General features: G+C 34.9%; 1 protein-coding gene across 6 annotated transcripts in view; it reads left to right on the top strand.

Moving 5' to 3' along the window:
* ncam2b (neural cell adhesion molecule 2b) overlaps nt 1-13,601 on the top strand; it is a 392,880-nt gene that overhangs the window by 277,471 nt on the left and 101,808 nt on the right.

The raw sequence follows: 13,601 nt of genomic DNA, 5'->3' as shown, positions 1-13,601 counted from the left end.
GCAAGCGGGATAATATTTACAGTTGTTTATTTGCTTTAAATGCTGATGTTGTCCTGTGCCTGTACTTTAGTTTTGTTTGATGGATTCAGAAATAGTGTTTTCTTTGAACAGGTCAAATTAAAGGTAAAGTACATATATCTGACTGCTTGTATTGAAGGACAAGATTGTATAACAAATACATATAAAATGTTTTTAAAAATTATTCATTTTAATACAAGAATTATTATGCTGCGAAGTAAAATATAAAATTTATATGGAAAGCATTGCCAATGCACCATCATGCTCCGAGATATCGAATTGAACCGAAATGATGGCATGATAAATATAACTAAACCAGATAGTTAGAGTGTAGTTTCAAATACACCTCTACTGATCAGGTGTGCGTTTCCCAAACAATGACGTAACTCACGGCTGACATATCATAGTACAATGCATTGTTAGGGAAAAGAACAATGTAGTGATTAGTGTTTCCCAAAACCCGTAGTTATTCTGTCGCAAATCCATCATTTGAACCACGTTAGTTCTAAACTATAAAACGGCCATAATGATGCTCTAAATGGGCTGGAGTAACAACTTCTTTAGAAAAGAACCCCATCATTTCTTTGTACAAATTATATTGTTTACACACGCAATTAAAAAAAAATTTTTTTGTTTTGGTAAAAACATACACTCATTTTCCATATTAATTGAAATATATGTAAATGGCACACATAGAGCCAATGCTTCTTTTACAAATATTATTGAGAAGATTACATATTCTGTTCTAAAACATAAAACCACTTACAAAAGCTAACACATATTCTAATCTCACATATAAATCATATAAATAAATAAATAATGAGGCTATTTATTAGAAAATGAAATTTAGTATTTATTAGGAAAAGAAAAAAAGACTATTTTAATAATAAAATTAGTAATGATAATAAAATGAAGATTGTGATGATGATGATGATGATGATAATGATTATTATTATTATTATTAATAGTAGTAGTAGTAGTATTAAGTAGGATATTGTTTATTTATTTAATTTTTTTTTTAAAGTCTATTTGACACTCACAAAAAACTGCAGTAATGTTCTAACTAAGAGGCCCACGTCATATACAGTACAGATTAATAAATCATTTACTATAAATTAAAAGCATTAACATATGCAATGTTGTTTGTTTTCACAAGCTTTGAAGACATAACATAAATTCCGATTTTAAATAATCGGTCAGCTTTCGCCATGAGCCACGGCTGTGTTCAAAATGACATCAATGTTTTTTAAGTGCACTACGAAGGGAACGCAATTGTAAACATGAAGATTGCTAAAACTGAACTGTAAAAATACTTTGAAAGCGAATTACAAGTAAGAGTGATGACTTTAATGTTTTTTTTTTTTTTTTTTAGCATTTCAAGTTTAAATGTTGGAACGTTCTAAAGGAATTGGGCATGGGGGATAACTAGGAATAGAACACCACAAGGAATTATGTTTCTAACTACAGCTCCAGAGGTGTAGTTGCAATCATACAAGTTTGAAATGCAGTTTGCGGATGTTCGTTAGAACAATGGATTTGGGAAATGCCAAATTAATGAACTATGTTTGTAACAACAGAACTTGCGACCTTAGTTGGCTTACGGTGTTTTTTGGAAATGCACCCCAGTTGTGTTTAATTAGGGTTGGAACTAAACTGTGCAGAGCTGCGTCCCTCCAGGAACTGGGTTTGACACCTGTGCTGTAGACCAATAATGACATGCTACTAGGTCATCTGACCAATCAGAGCAGACATACAGAAAGGAGGGATTTGGAAAGAACATATCTCTTGTTAAGAATTGAGTGCATGTAATGAATGCATGCTAACCTACTCTAAAACAAAATTAGCATTTTTTTTCCCCCAGTGTTCTTTAATTTGTGCAATGTTGATGCTCTGTTGGTAGAAATCATCCACTTAGCTTCATTTCCACATTCATGCGATTGCAGTTTCACTCTAATTTGCACGTTTATTAAAAATCCAGCCCTATATTTGTAATTTTCATTTTGGTTGAACTATTCCTTTTGAAGATAAAGTCATTTCAGCGCTATCTCTCAGACGAAAGGCGTTTGTATCCTGTTATCTCATTGACATTAGCCCTGCTCGGTCTGATGGGAAGGAAACAGCACTGTGACATCACCCCATCTGCGTGTCCTTGTCTAATGCAATGATAGCGAACACGAACGGGTGTCTGTTTAGTTTACTTCTGATATTTTCCTTGCTGATCCAATCATGGTGCTCAATGAGGCATGACCGATAATCCAGCCGACATGACAACACATATCAGAGGCTGACATAAAATAAATGCCACTCTGCGGGACTGTTCAGTAGCCTCCGGTCAGATAAGTGTTAGATAGGCAATACAAAATTAATATGTCTTTGTCCTCTAGGAAATGTTTTGATCTTTTCAAAGTTAGCCGCTTTTGCTGGACGCGTGCTGCTGGTTGGAAGTCTGGACACTTTGAGATGACTTTGAAATGTCCAGGCCATACATACTAAACAGCGTCTTTGTAATATCTGTAATGTTGTGTTTTAATGCGTGAGTAAGGCTTCAGAGAGCTTAGCTTTTCCCTGGCCTCTGCGTGATGTGTGTGTATATGAAGATATTAATAGAAATAAAAAAAGAAAAATGCTCAAGAAATGGAGATGATTTCTTAAGCAGTAGTTTTTTGTTTTTTGTTTTTTTTCGCTCAATGTTAGCTCCAACAGATTCTTTTTTTTTTTTTTTTCTATTTTTCATGTTAAGTTTTTTAACACTGTTATTAACAACATACAAGTCTTGAATTTTCTATAGGGGATGTTGTCATATTCTAGAGAAAGAAGTGTTCCCTATTATTGTACTGGAAGGCATATTATAAAACATTGCAATGATCAAATGTTACTTTTTCAGCTCAAAAAATAGTGAGTAAAAAAGCAAAAAAGAGCATTGTTGACACACACTCACCGGCCACTTTATTGGGTGCAACTGTGCAACTGCTTGTAAATGCAAATTTCTAATCAGCCAATTACATACTTCAATGCTTGTAGGCATGTAGACATGGTCAGGATGATCTGTTGCAGTTTAAACGAACATCAGATTGGGGAAATAAAGATGATCTAAGTGACTTGGACGTGGCTTGGTTGTTGTTGGTGCCAGATGGGCTGGTCTGAGTATTTCAGAAACTGCTAATCTACTAGGATTATCACACACAATTATCTCTAAGGTTTACAGAGAATGGTCCAACAAAGAGAAACTATCTAGTGAGCAGCAGTTCTGTGGGCACACATGCCTTGCTGATGCCAGAGGTCAGAGGAGAATGGCCAGACCAGTTCGAGCTAATACACTAGAAAGGCAGCAGTAACTCAAATAACCACAAACCTTAAGGCAGATGGGTTACAGCAGCAGAAGACCACACCAGGTGCCTCTCCTGTCAAGGAAATTGAGACTACAGTTTGCACAGGCTCACCAAAATTGGACAATAGAAGATTGGAAAAGTGTTGCCTGGTCTGATGAGTCTTGATTTCTACTGCAGCGTTCAGATGGTAGGGTCAGAATTTGGCATCAGCAACATGAAAGCATGGATCCATCCAGCCTTGTATCAACAGTTCTGGCTTGTGGTGGTGTTGTAATGGTGTGTGAGATATATTCTTGGAACACTTTAGGCCCATTAGTACCAATTGAGCATCGTGTCAAGCCCACAGCCTACCTGAGTACCGTTGCTGACCATTTTTATCGCTTTATGACCACAGTGTACCCATTTTTTGATGGTTACTTGTAGCAGAATAATGTGCCATGTCATAAAGCGCGAGTCATCTCAGACTAGTTTTTTGAACATGACAATAAGTTTACTGTACTTACATGGCCTCCACAGTCACTACATCTCAATCCAATGAAGCAGCATCGGGATGTGGTGGAATGCGAGATTCACATCATGGATGTGCAGCCGTTAAATCTGCAGCAACTGCATGATGCTATCATGTCAATTCGGACCAAAATCTCTGAGAAATATTTCCAGTATCTCGTTGAATCTATGCTATGATAGATTAATGCATTTTCCTAATGCAAAAAGGGGTCCAACATACAGTAAAATGGTGTATTGTGAAATAATATAAACTCTACGTGAACATATTTTTGCTCTTTTGACATAATTTAAAATGTAATTTATTCTATTGATGAATATAAAGTTACAAAACACTTAATGTATAATAAAATAGATTAAATATCTGTGCAGTCTGTTCTGATCCATTATGCCTTTAGTGAATAAAGAAACGTAACAGTAGCAAATGTTGAGATAATATTTGTATATTTATGAAAATTTTGAATATTATTAAAGTTTTTTAATGGTCTTCTCTGTCTTGATTCATCCATGTAAAAGTTAAGACAGTATTGAGTGACATTACGCAGTGAGATTATTGTAATAAGCTAGAAATTTAAGCTGTATTCATTTTATTTAATCAGATTTTTCAGGGGAATGATACATTTAAGTTATTTCCTGTATGTTTTTTGACTTGATTTTCTTTAGAATACCTGCTATATTGCCATCTTTTTCGTAGCTGAATGATTAGCCTTAGAATGTGTGTAGCTGTTAATGCTAAAGGTCAATTGAGTCTGTTAGATGGTTTGCTGGCCTGATTTGATGTCTTAATGCCCAATTGTGTCTCACATTAGCAGAGCTGTTTCAGTTGAGCATGCGTATCTGGGAATAGGTTAAATTAGATTACTGCCTTTGGAAAATAGGCATCGATTGGCAAGAAAGTCAATGATAATCTTGTTGGAACCGTTTCGATGCATGACAGCCTAGTGCTGTGCTTTGTGTGTGTGTTTCCTGCACAGTTCCACAGTGAATGTATGTGCCACATGCCAATCGTAAAGGCAGAGTTCATTCACAAATTACTCTTTGATCATTTACTTACCTTCAAGTCAGTCCAAATCATGGCTTTCCTATTTTAAACCTCAAAAAGAGAAATTATTAATACTGTTCTTGTTCTTTAGGCTTGTATTTTTACCACTTTTACATGGCGTTTAGCCATTTATATGAATTGCTCACTGCAGCACCTCTCACACTTTTTTAAACAGAATAAAAACTATTTAGTTAAGTTAAAATACTGACAAAACTTTCAATTATTGGCACCTTGGAAGCCATAGAAACATGGTGGCTTGCATGTCTGGTATTCACAATTGTAACTAATGTAACATTACATCAACCAAATTCATTGCTGTTGTCAATTTTAACAAAACTGCCTTCCACAGAAATGGTGTGCTTTATATTTGAAAGGCTGCTTAGCGCCAAACACACTTGGAGTGTTGCCTTGTTCACTTATTTAAAGTGACAATTATTAAGCATTTTGGGGTTTAAATCTATCGAGTTTATGGAGATAATAAAGTAAGCAAGTGCAGGTTGCTTGGAATGTAGTTTATTTATGCTTAAGATACATTCAACACACACTGAAAAAAAAAATCAAGCAGTACTTTATTCAAATAAAAAAAAATTATCTTTCATTTCAGTTTAATATTTATTTGCTTTTGTTATTTTAAGTAATTTATATATAAGTTCAAAACATAGTTAAACATAATTGTTTTTGATTAAGAGCTCAACTAAGAAATATTCGTTTTTACCAAGCGGCAACCTCCCGCTGTCCCTCATGAAGCTAATACACTAGTAACTGAAACTGCAATTCAACGACATTTCATAATAGAGCAAATTTCAATTGACCCCACTGTTAAAATGACCAACTTTACAGCAGAAAACAAGTGTTTACAGTCTGGTACAAAGAACGATTTTGGTTTGTACAGCTAATATTACTCTTCATGACAACTGTGAGAGGGGTGGATTTTTTTTTTTTTTTCTCTTTCGTTTGTATTAAGTTATATTAAGTCTGCATAATTAAGGGCGTGGCTACTTCAGTGACAGCTAGGTCTCGCTGGTCGCCGTCACTTCACCTCAGCTGATTCCCGCTGATTAGTGGCTGAACTTGACATATACATCGTATTTTTGTTTGTCATATGCCTTTTGGAATTATTTCTTACAAATATCAGATAATATGGTATGCTGTGTGCACTTAATTATACTCACAAACCATTCATGTGACCTCCATTTCCCAGGTGAGTGAAATTATACACTTATACCATCTCTATAAATGTATTTGTTTTATTTAAGATCATTTATCATAAATATTTGTCTTTAAAACTTGAATACACTCCAGAATCTGACAGATTGATTAGATGTAGGCTATAAAACAGTAATCTTAAACAATGTCATACACTGTAATCCTGGATTTCATCAATAGTCTTGCATTTACTAAACGGGACTATATTTTAAGTGTTTGGAAGTAATTAGTATTTTCTTCCTGTAGAAAAACGTCATAAGAACAACAATTTAGTGGCTCAATGTATTATGACAGTGTTTTTAAAAGACTAAACACTTTATTGATATGCTGTAATACACAATCAAGCACATGTTGCCAGAACACCACCGAGTCACAATGAAGTATTAAGCATTTCTCCCAAAGAAAACCTGTCTAAGCAAAATTGTAGCAGATGTCTGTAGCTCTACCTCTTTGCTATTGTTTGGTATCCATCAGTCGGTGTGATGACGTGTGAACAAAATGGCGACGGTTGGCTACACTTACTTGTAGCTTCTTTTGCGTTTTTCAGAAACCTATGGGTGATGTCACGGATACAACGTTCATATCTTTTACAGTCTATGGTTATGACCAATGTAAAATTTTAAGGTTATTCCTCAAGTCAGTGCATGCATGTTAAACACAAGCTCAATTTGCTTTGTACTTTCAGGGACTTAAAAAATTTTATTTTAGGGAAATTTTTTATTTTTTATTGGCTCAAGTGATCAAATTCAGAGGTCAAATCATTACTGTATTTTTTTTTTTTTTTATTTGACAAATGAATATTTCATGGGAATTGTTGTTTCGATTAAAGGTATATCTGTTTGCTTGGAACAAAAATAGATTTTAAATTAATTGACTTTCTTCGACAAGACAAATACGCTTTGTTCCAGGTTATATAAAATTGTTCTTATGGAGATAGAAAATATTGTTTAAGTCAAATTATTTATTTTTCATTGGGTCAAGTGTATCATTTGGATTTGAACTATTGCCCTAATTATTTTAATTGGATGAAAGCTTTTTTCTAGTGCAGACTCATTGAAAATACTTGCTTCAGCTTACATTTTAGTGAAACCACAAAACTGTACCTCTAACTGCAACTTTTAGATACAATGAATGATACATATTACAGATAAATAAAGTTGGTGGATTTCAAATGAACCTGGGCTGTGTGATAAACTGTGTGTGCTTGTTTAGCAAGATCTTGCAACACCAATGAGTCAAGATGTGCTTGTGATTTCTTGCATCGATGTGCGTACAGAAGAGAGACACTCTGCATTTAGATATGTCATTAAAAACTGTAGTTGTTCAGTTTTGTTCTATACACCATGAGTGGAAATTAGATCTGTTGCCACTACCTGCAATTTTCACTTTCATAAATTAGAGAACAGGAATATGCTTATGTAAATGATATAATTTGCAATTGTTTTTTTTCAAAGAGTCAGCTCACTGTATTTACTCGTTCACCCTCATTATTCACCCAATAATGTCAGTTCTGTTTTCGTGTACTACAGTGCATAATGAAAATTCGTGGCCGCAAAATCACACTAAAGCTGATGTACTTGGGGGTTTGTTTACCACAGAGAGAGGACGCTGTGAAGATCAGGTAATAAAGTTGTAAATGAGGTTCAGTTCGTTGCACAGAGTGATCATTTTGCTTGATAAGATCTCAGTTCATCATCAGGAGCTGGAGTTAGTAATAATGATTTGCATACATACGTTTTTTGCTTTTTGTTTTATTCCAAAATGATGTCACACACAAGCTATTTATTTGTTGTATTCTTAATGGCGAACACAGAAAGTTGTGTGTGCTGCTTTTCTGCAGTTCCAATGAATGCTTGTATTTACAAAGTGAGTGCTCTGCTTGAGATTGTTTACAGAGTGGCAGTGGCAGTAGAACTACTCTAGCCTATATACTGATGAATAAAATTGACGCGGAAATCTGATAATCACTAATTATACCAGTGAAAATAATCTATTAATATGCAGTCCACGACAGAGTGCAAGCATATGGGTCTAGTATGATTATTTAATGTTCAGAAAAACGAACGGTTGTATTATGGTGTCATCAATTGCCAGTACCAATTTTATAGTACATTTAAGTCCACCACCCCAAGACTATATTAAAGCATTTTAACCAACAGTAGACATACTTATTATTATATTATTATTGTTTTTACCATATGTTTAGTTATAATATGTTTAATGTGTTTTTTTTTTTTGTAGCATACAATATTGAGATGATATGGTATCGTATAGCAACTTGAGTGTGTCATTACACACCTAGTATTTATATGTTAAATGTCACCACAACATGATTGTTAAATTGCATGGGTATATTTATAGAAAAAAATTATAACTGTCAATTAAAATTATGTTTTTAAATACTCAAAATCATTAGTAGGTAAAGATCATGTTCCATAAATAAATTTTACACTATCTGACAAAAGTCTTGTCGTCGATCCCAGTTGTAAGTGCAACAAATAATAACTTGACTTCTAGTTGAACATTTGGAAAAGTGGCAAAATACAGAGTTTTCAGATGAATCATCTGTTGAACTACATTCCAATCATCACAAATACTGCAGAAGACCTATTGGAACCTGCGTGGACCCAAGATTAACACACAAAAATCAGTCAAGTTTGTTGAAGGAAAAATCATGGTTTGGAATTGCATTTAGTATGGGGATGTGCGTGAGATTTGCAGAGTAGATGGCAACATCAACAGCCTGAGGTATCAAGACATTTGTGCTGCCCATTACATTACAAACCACAGGAAAGGGCAAATTCTTCAGCTGGATAGTGCTCCTTCTCATACTTCAGCCTCCACATCAAAGATCCTAAAAGCAAAGAAGGTTAAGGTGCTCCAGGATTGGCCAGCCCAGCCACCAGACATGAACGCTATTGAGCATGTTTGGGGTAAGATGAAGGAGGAGGCATTAAAGATGAATCTAAAGAATCTTGATGAACTCTGGGAGACTTGCAAGAACGCTTTCTTTGCCATTCCAGAAGACTTTATTAATAAGTTATTTGAGTTATTGTAGAGATGTAAGCAGTTGTCCAAGCTCATGAGAGTCATTCACAATATTAATTATTTTTCTTCTGATCCTAACTGATTAACTAGAAGTCAACTTATTATTTGTTGTTCCTAAAACTTGGATAGGTGACAAGACTTTTGTCAGGTAGTGTACAGTATTCGTAAGCATATATATTTTTTTAATATTAGTAAAATACATTGCTGGGAAGTTAATTCGTACAACTTGATTATTTTACCCTCCAGGTTTCAAATTATTGTATCTCAGGCAAATATTGTCCTATATCTAACAAACCATACATCAGTGCAAGTTTCTTTATAAGCTGGTTTATTTAGCATTGGTACAATAAGTGTTTGTTACAATGCATACATTACTAAATAGACTATTCAGTGGAAAGTGTTTGTTGACCATCAATATAAAGTGTCAATGAATACTCTGAATACTTGTTGGCATGCAGCTGCAAAGTAACTTATAGAGTGAATGAGCTGACATTCATTCTATATGTGGATGAATGACAGAAAGAGACTAAAGAATTTATTCAGAAACCATTCTGCTTTGTTGCTGAATCTATCCTGACCTCCTCCTTTGGTTTCTTTGGCTCATCTACAAAATCATGAAAAATAGCAATGTTTAATTTTAACTTCAGCTTCCTCCTCAAATAAAGCCTTCGTTTGACTTTAAAAGACTTGTAATATGGTGTGTAAGTTATAAGGGTCAATTACACGCTACTTTCATTCTGGTTCTTGTTTCGCAGAAGACAGAAAGTCAAGTGTGAAACAGCATGATTAGTTAACTGTCGCTTAAACTGTGAAAAAAATAGGACCAAATTCAGAGGAAAGATAAAAACCGACAAGTCTGCAGTCCCCCGTGTGTGATCTTTGAGCTGCCCACTCATACAGACACCCTCATTACCAGCAGCTCAATTGTAGGACTGCCTCCAAGGTTGGAACTATTTAACCCTGGAGAACGGTCAAAGCTTTCTGGTTTGAATAGGGGTTTGAGATTGAACCCCAGCTGTAATGATGATGATCCCCATCAGGACCTCAACGGCTGTCATCTCATCAACAAAAATACACTTATTTCTGCTTCAGAGTGCCCTTGCAGGACTAATGCGTGCCAGCGATGCACTGAAGACAAATGGCAAATGGGGAAACAATCGTGGCATTAATTTGAACTGGGCTGTCAGCAGTTTGGGTTTACCTAATGAATGACCCATAATGTGCAAGGGGAAAAGCAAATAGTGTGTGCGTTTATGATTTCTAATAGAGGATGAGAGCGATGTGTTAATATACTGCCAAGTCAGGCTGAAAGTGACCATGAATAAAACATCCATTTAATCTAATCTTTTTACCCTGGCGCACACTCCATTAAATTGTGTTATGTCTTTAAACCAGTCACAACTCAAAATGATGCCGTTTCCTAGACAGGATGGTTCCATCCATTCCCTAAACCAGAAAATTGGATAGGAGAACAAGAATGTGCCGTATTTAAAATCCGTGTATAGGAAGTTTGCAGAAGAGCGTCGCTACCTATTATTGAAACTATTTGAACGCTGCTCTCTCTCAGGTGAATTACCTCATTCTGAAGGGCATGGCAGAGTAATTTCTGAATGAGCCAAAATTGGGTTAGGTTCAGTCTGAAATTACTTTATCACCTTTCAGTTCTCTGCAGAGATGGAAATATAAAAATTTTCACTCAAATCAAAGCACATACCTGTAATAGACTGCGGCAATAAAAATCGCTAGCTGCCTGACCTTGGAGTGCACATATAGAGTGTTAATAGACACGCACATACTTTCAGCAGTGCTACCTTTCATAAGCTATGGCTTGTTGTTTACTAGATACCCAGCATTATCACTAGCCACAATTATGTTGCTAAAAATTTTGTTTTACATCAGTAAAGTTTACTATTGCATGCAAAAATATTTTAAATGATTTAAACATTTATTAAATAATAATAAATATTTAAATATTGGGGGTTGTAACAAAAATGATGTGTAATCTTTTATTTCTGATTCTGAAAGCTATTATTGTATGTTTATATTCTATTTTACCATCAAATAAAATACATCATTATAGATAAAAAAGCTAAAATAAAAATATAAGATAAAAAAGTAGAGGCGTCACGGTGGCGCAGTGGGTAGCACAATCGTCTTACAGCAAGAAGGTCACTGGTTCGAGCCTCGGCTGGGTCAAGTGGCATTTCTGGAGTTTGCATGTTCTCCCTGTGTTCGCGTGGGTTTCCTCTGGGTGCTCCGGTTTCCCCCACAGTCCAAAGACATGCGCTATAGGTGAATTGGGTAGTCTAAATTAACCATAGTGTACTGTATGTGTGTGAATGAGTGTGTATGGATGTTTTCCAGTGATGGGTTACAGCTGGAAGGGCATCCGCTGCATAAAACATATGCTGGATAAGTTTACAGTTTATTCTGCTGTGGCGACCCCCGGTTAATAAAGGGACTAAGCCAAAAATAAAATAAATTAATAAATGGAGCTGAAGTAGCATTTCGATGTTTGTTTTTACACCGACTGTTGAAAGTTTCATGAACAAATGTACAAAATGTTACTAATATTAAAAAATGCATCGTCTAAGAGATTAAGGACAAGATTTGTTATGTCTAATCTATGTTTTGTGATAGAAATGTTTTAGCAAAAGTATAGGTAAATTGTATTGGAGCTACAGATGTAAACATACAAAATCAAATCCAGATATCATACCTTCATTATACAAAGGCAATGACACTACTAATTTTATGCTATTTGCCTCCTTTAAACAACATCCACTGTCACTTTTTGTGCTTAAAATTGTTTCATTTATGAAATATTGTTATATTATGCGTTGTTTATTTGAGAATTCTTCTGAACCATCTGCTCACTATTATTGTTCGTCACGAAATTATGCTAACAAAGCATCGTTTATGTTTTAAAAGTATGTATGACTGTATACATTACACTCTTTAAAATGAACTCTTAAAAGCTGCCTAAAAAGTTTAGGTTTCAAAATAGGCAATATTTTCCTATGACTCATATCTACTGTAATTACAGTCTGCTCTCAGAACTGTATACACATGCTGCACCGATGAACCAGAGCTTACTGCTTCATGAATTCTATTGCGGGGCATGTACATACAGTAACAACCCTTAGATAAAATATGCAGGTTGTCAATGAGTTACAGAGCAGAAAAAGTATGACAGAGCAAAGTGTGGATGTGCTGTCTTTAAAAAACATGGAATATTTTGCAGATGTCACACTTTTTCTTATTGTGTTGGCAAAGATACAGTATATTCAATGTATCTCGATCACAAATACAAATAATACTATTTTTGTAGAACCTACTGTATGTTCTTAAATGTTATTCCTCTCTTCCAGTAGCGGTTAGGGAAAAATTGGATCTAAGATTGTGAAAATGAGGTTTTAATTTAGTGGGAATGGATGAGATGAGATGAAGCTTGTTCTAAGTGAACAGTAAGTTAACAAACAGAGAATACATTTTAGAAATGTGGAAATAAAAAAGCAGTCCATTCTCATGAGGAAACTTAACTATTGTATTTATTGTGAAAAAAATGCCCCCCAAACCTTATTGGGGATGAGAAAATTGTACTAAACTGTTCAAAAGAGATTATACAAATGTATACAAATTAGCCACTAATTTAAAAAAAAAATGTTTTCTTTTTGGAGATTGTGTATGTAGTTGTGCTCTTTTTTTCCTCCCCTCATGGGATCCTTTCCCACTCAGACAACTGTGTGAGCCTCGACTAAAAATCTAAATTGAATTAAATCAAATTAATTTTTTTATCAGGAACATGCACAACAATACATTAACCTTGAAAGGGAAAGATGTGTTGTGCCAGTTTTTGGCAAGGTTGCTATTTTCCACCTGCAGTCCCTACAGAAGTAAATCTTACAACAATCAAGGACAAAAAATAAATAAATTAAAGAATAAAATGAAATTGATTAGCACTGTCGCCTTACAGCAAGAAAGTCGCTGGTCCGGGTGCTCTGGTTTCCCCCATAGTCCAAAGACATGCGTTTAGGTGAATTGAATAATAAATAATTGAATGTGTATGTGTTTCCCAGTACTGGGTTGCAGCTGGAAGGGCATCCGCTGTGTAAAACTTATGCTGGATAAGTTGGTTGGTTCATTCCGCTGTGGCAACGCCACATGAATAAAGGACTAAGCCAAATGAAAATAAATGAATGAATGAAATTTCCAATTTAAAGCATACAGACTCAATCACACACAGACTAAACACACAAATCCAACACAGCCCTCAATTTGTGTACAGTGTGTACAATTTTGTATTGAAAATCGACAAGTGATTAATTCTGTTGGAAGAGTATTCCATAAGTGTGTGACTTTATAAGATAAAGACGATTGGCCAAAAGAGGTTTTACATCTTGCAGAAATATTGTCACTTCCTTTTCTCAATGTTTTAGTTCAAGGATTCTCAA

This window comes from Danio rerio, chromosome 9, assembly GCF_052040795.2.
Source record: "Danio rerio strain M-AB ecotype USA chromosome 9, GRCz13ab, whole genome shotgun sequence".
Classification (NCBI taxonomy): Eukaryota; Metazoa; Chordata; class Actinopteri; order Cypriniformes; family Danionidae; genus Danio; species Danio rerio.
The sequence above is the reverse complement of the archived record's forward strand: the minus strand, read 5'-3'. Positions and strand labels throughout refer to the sequence as shown.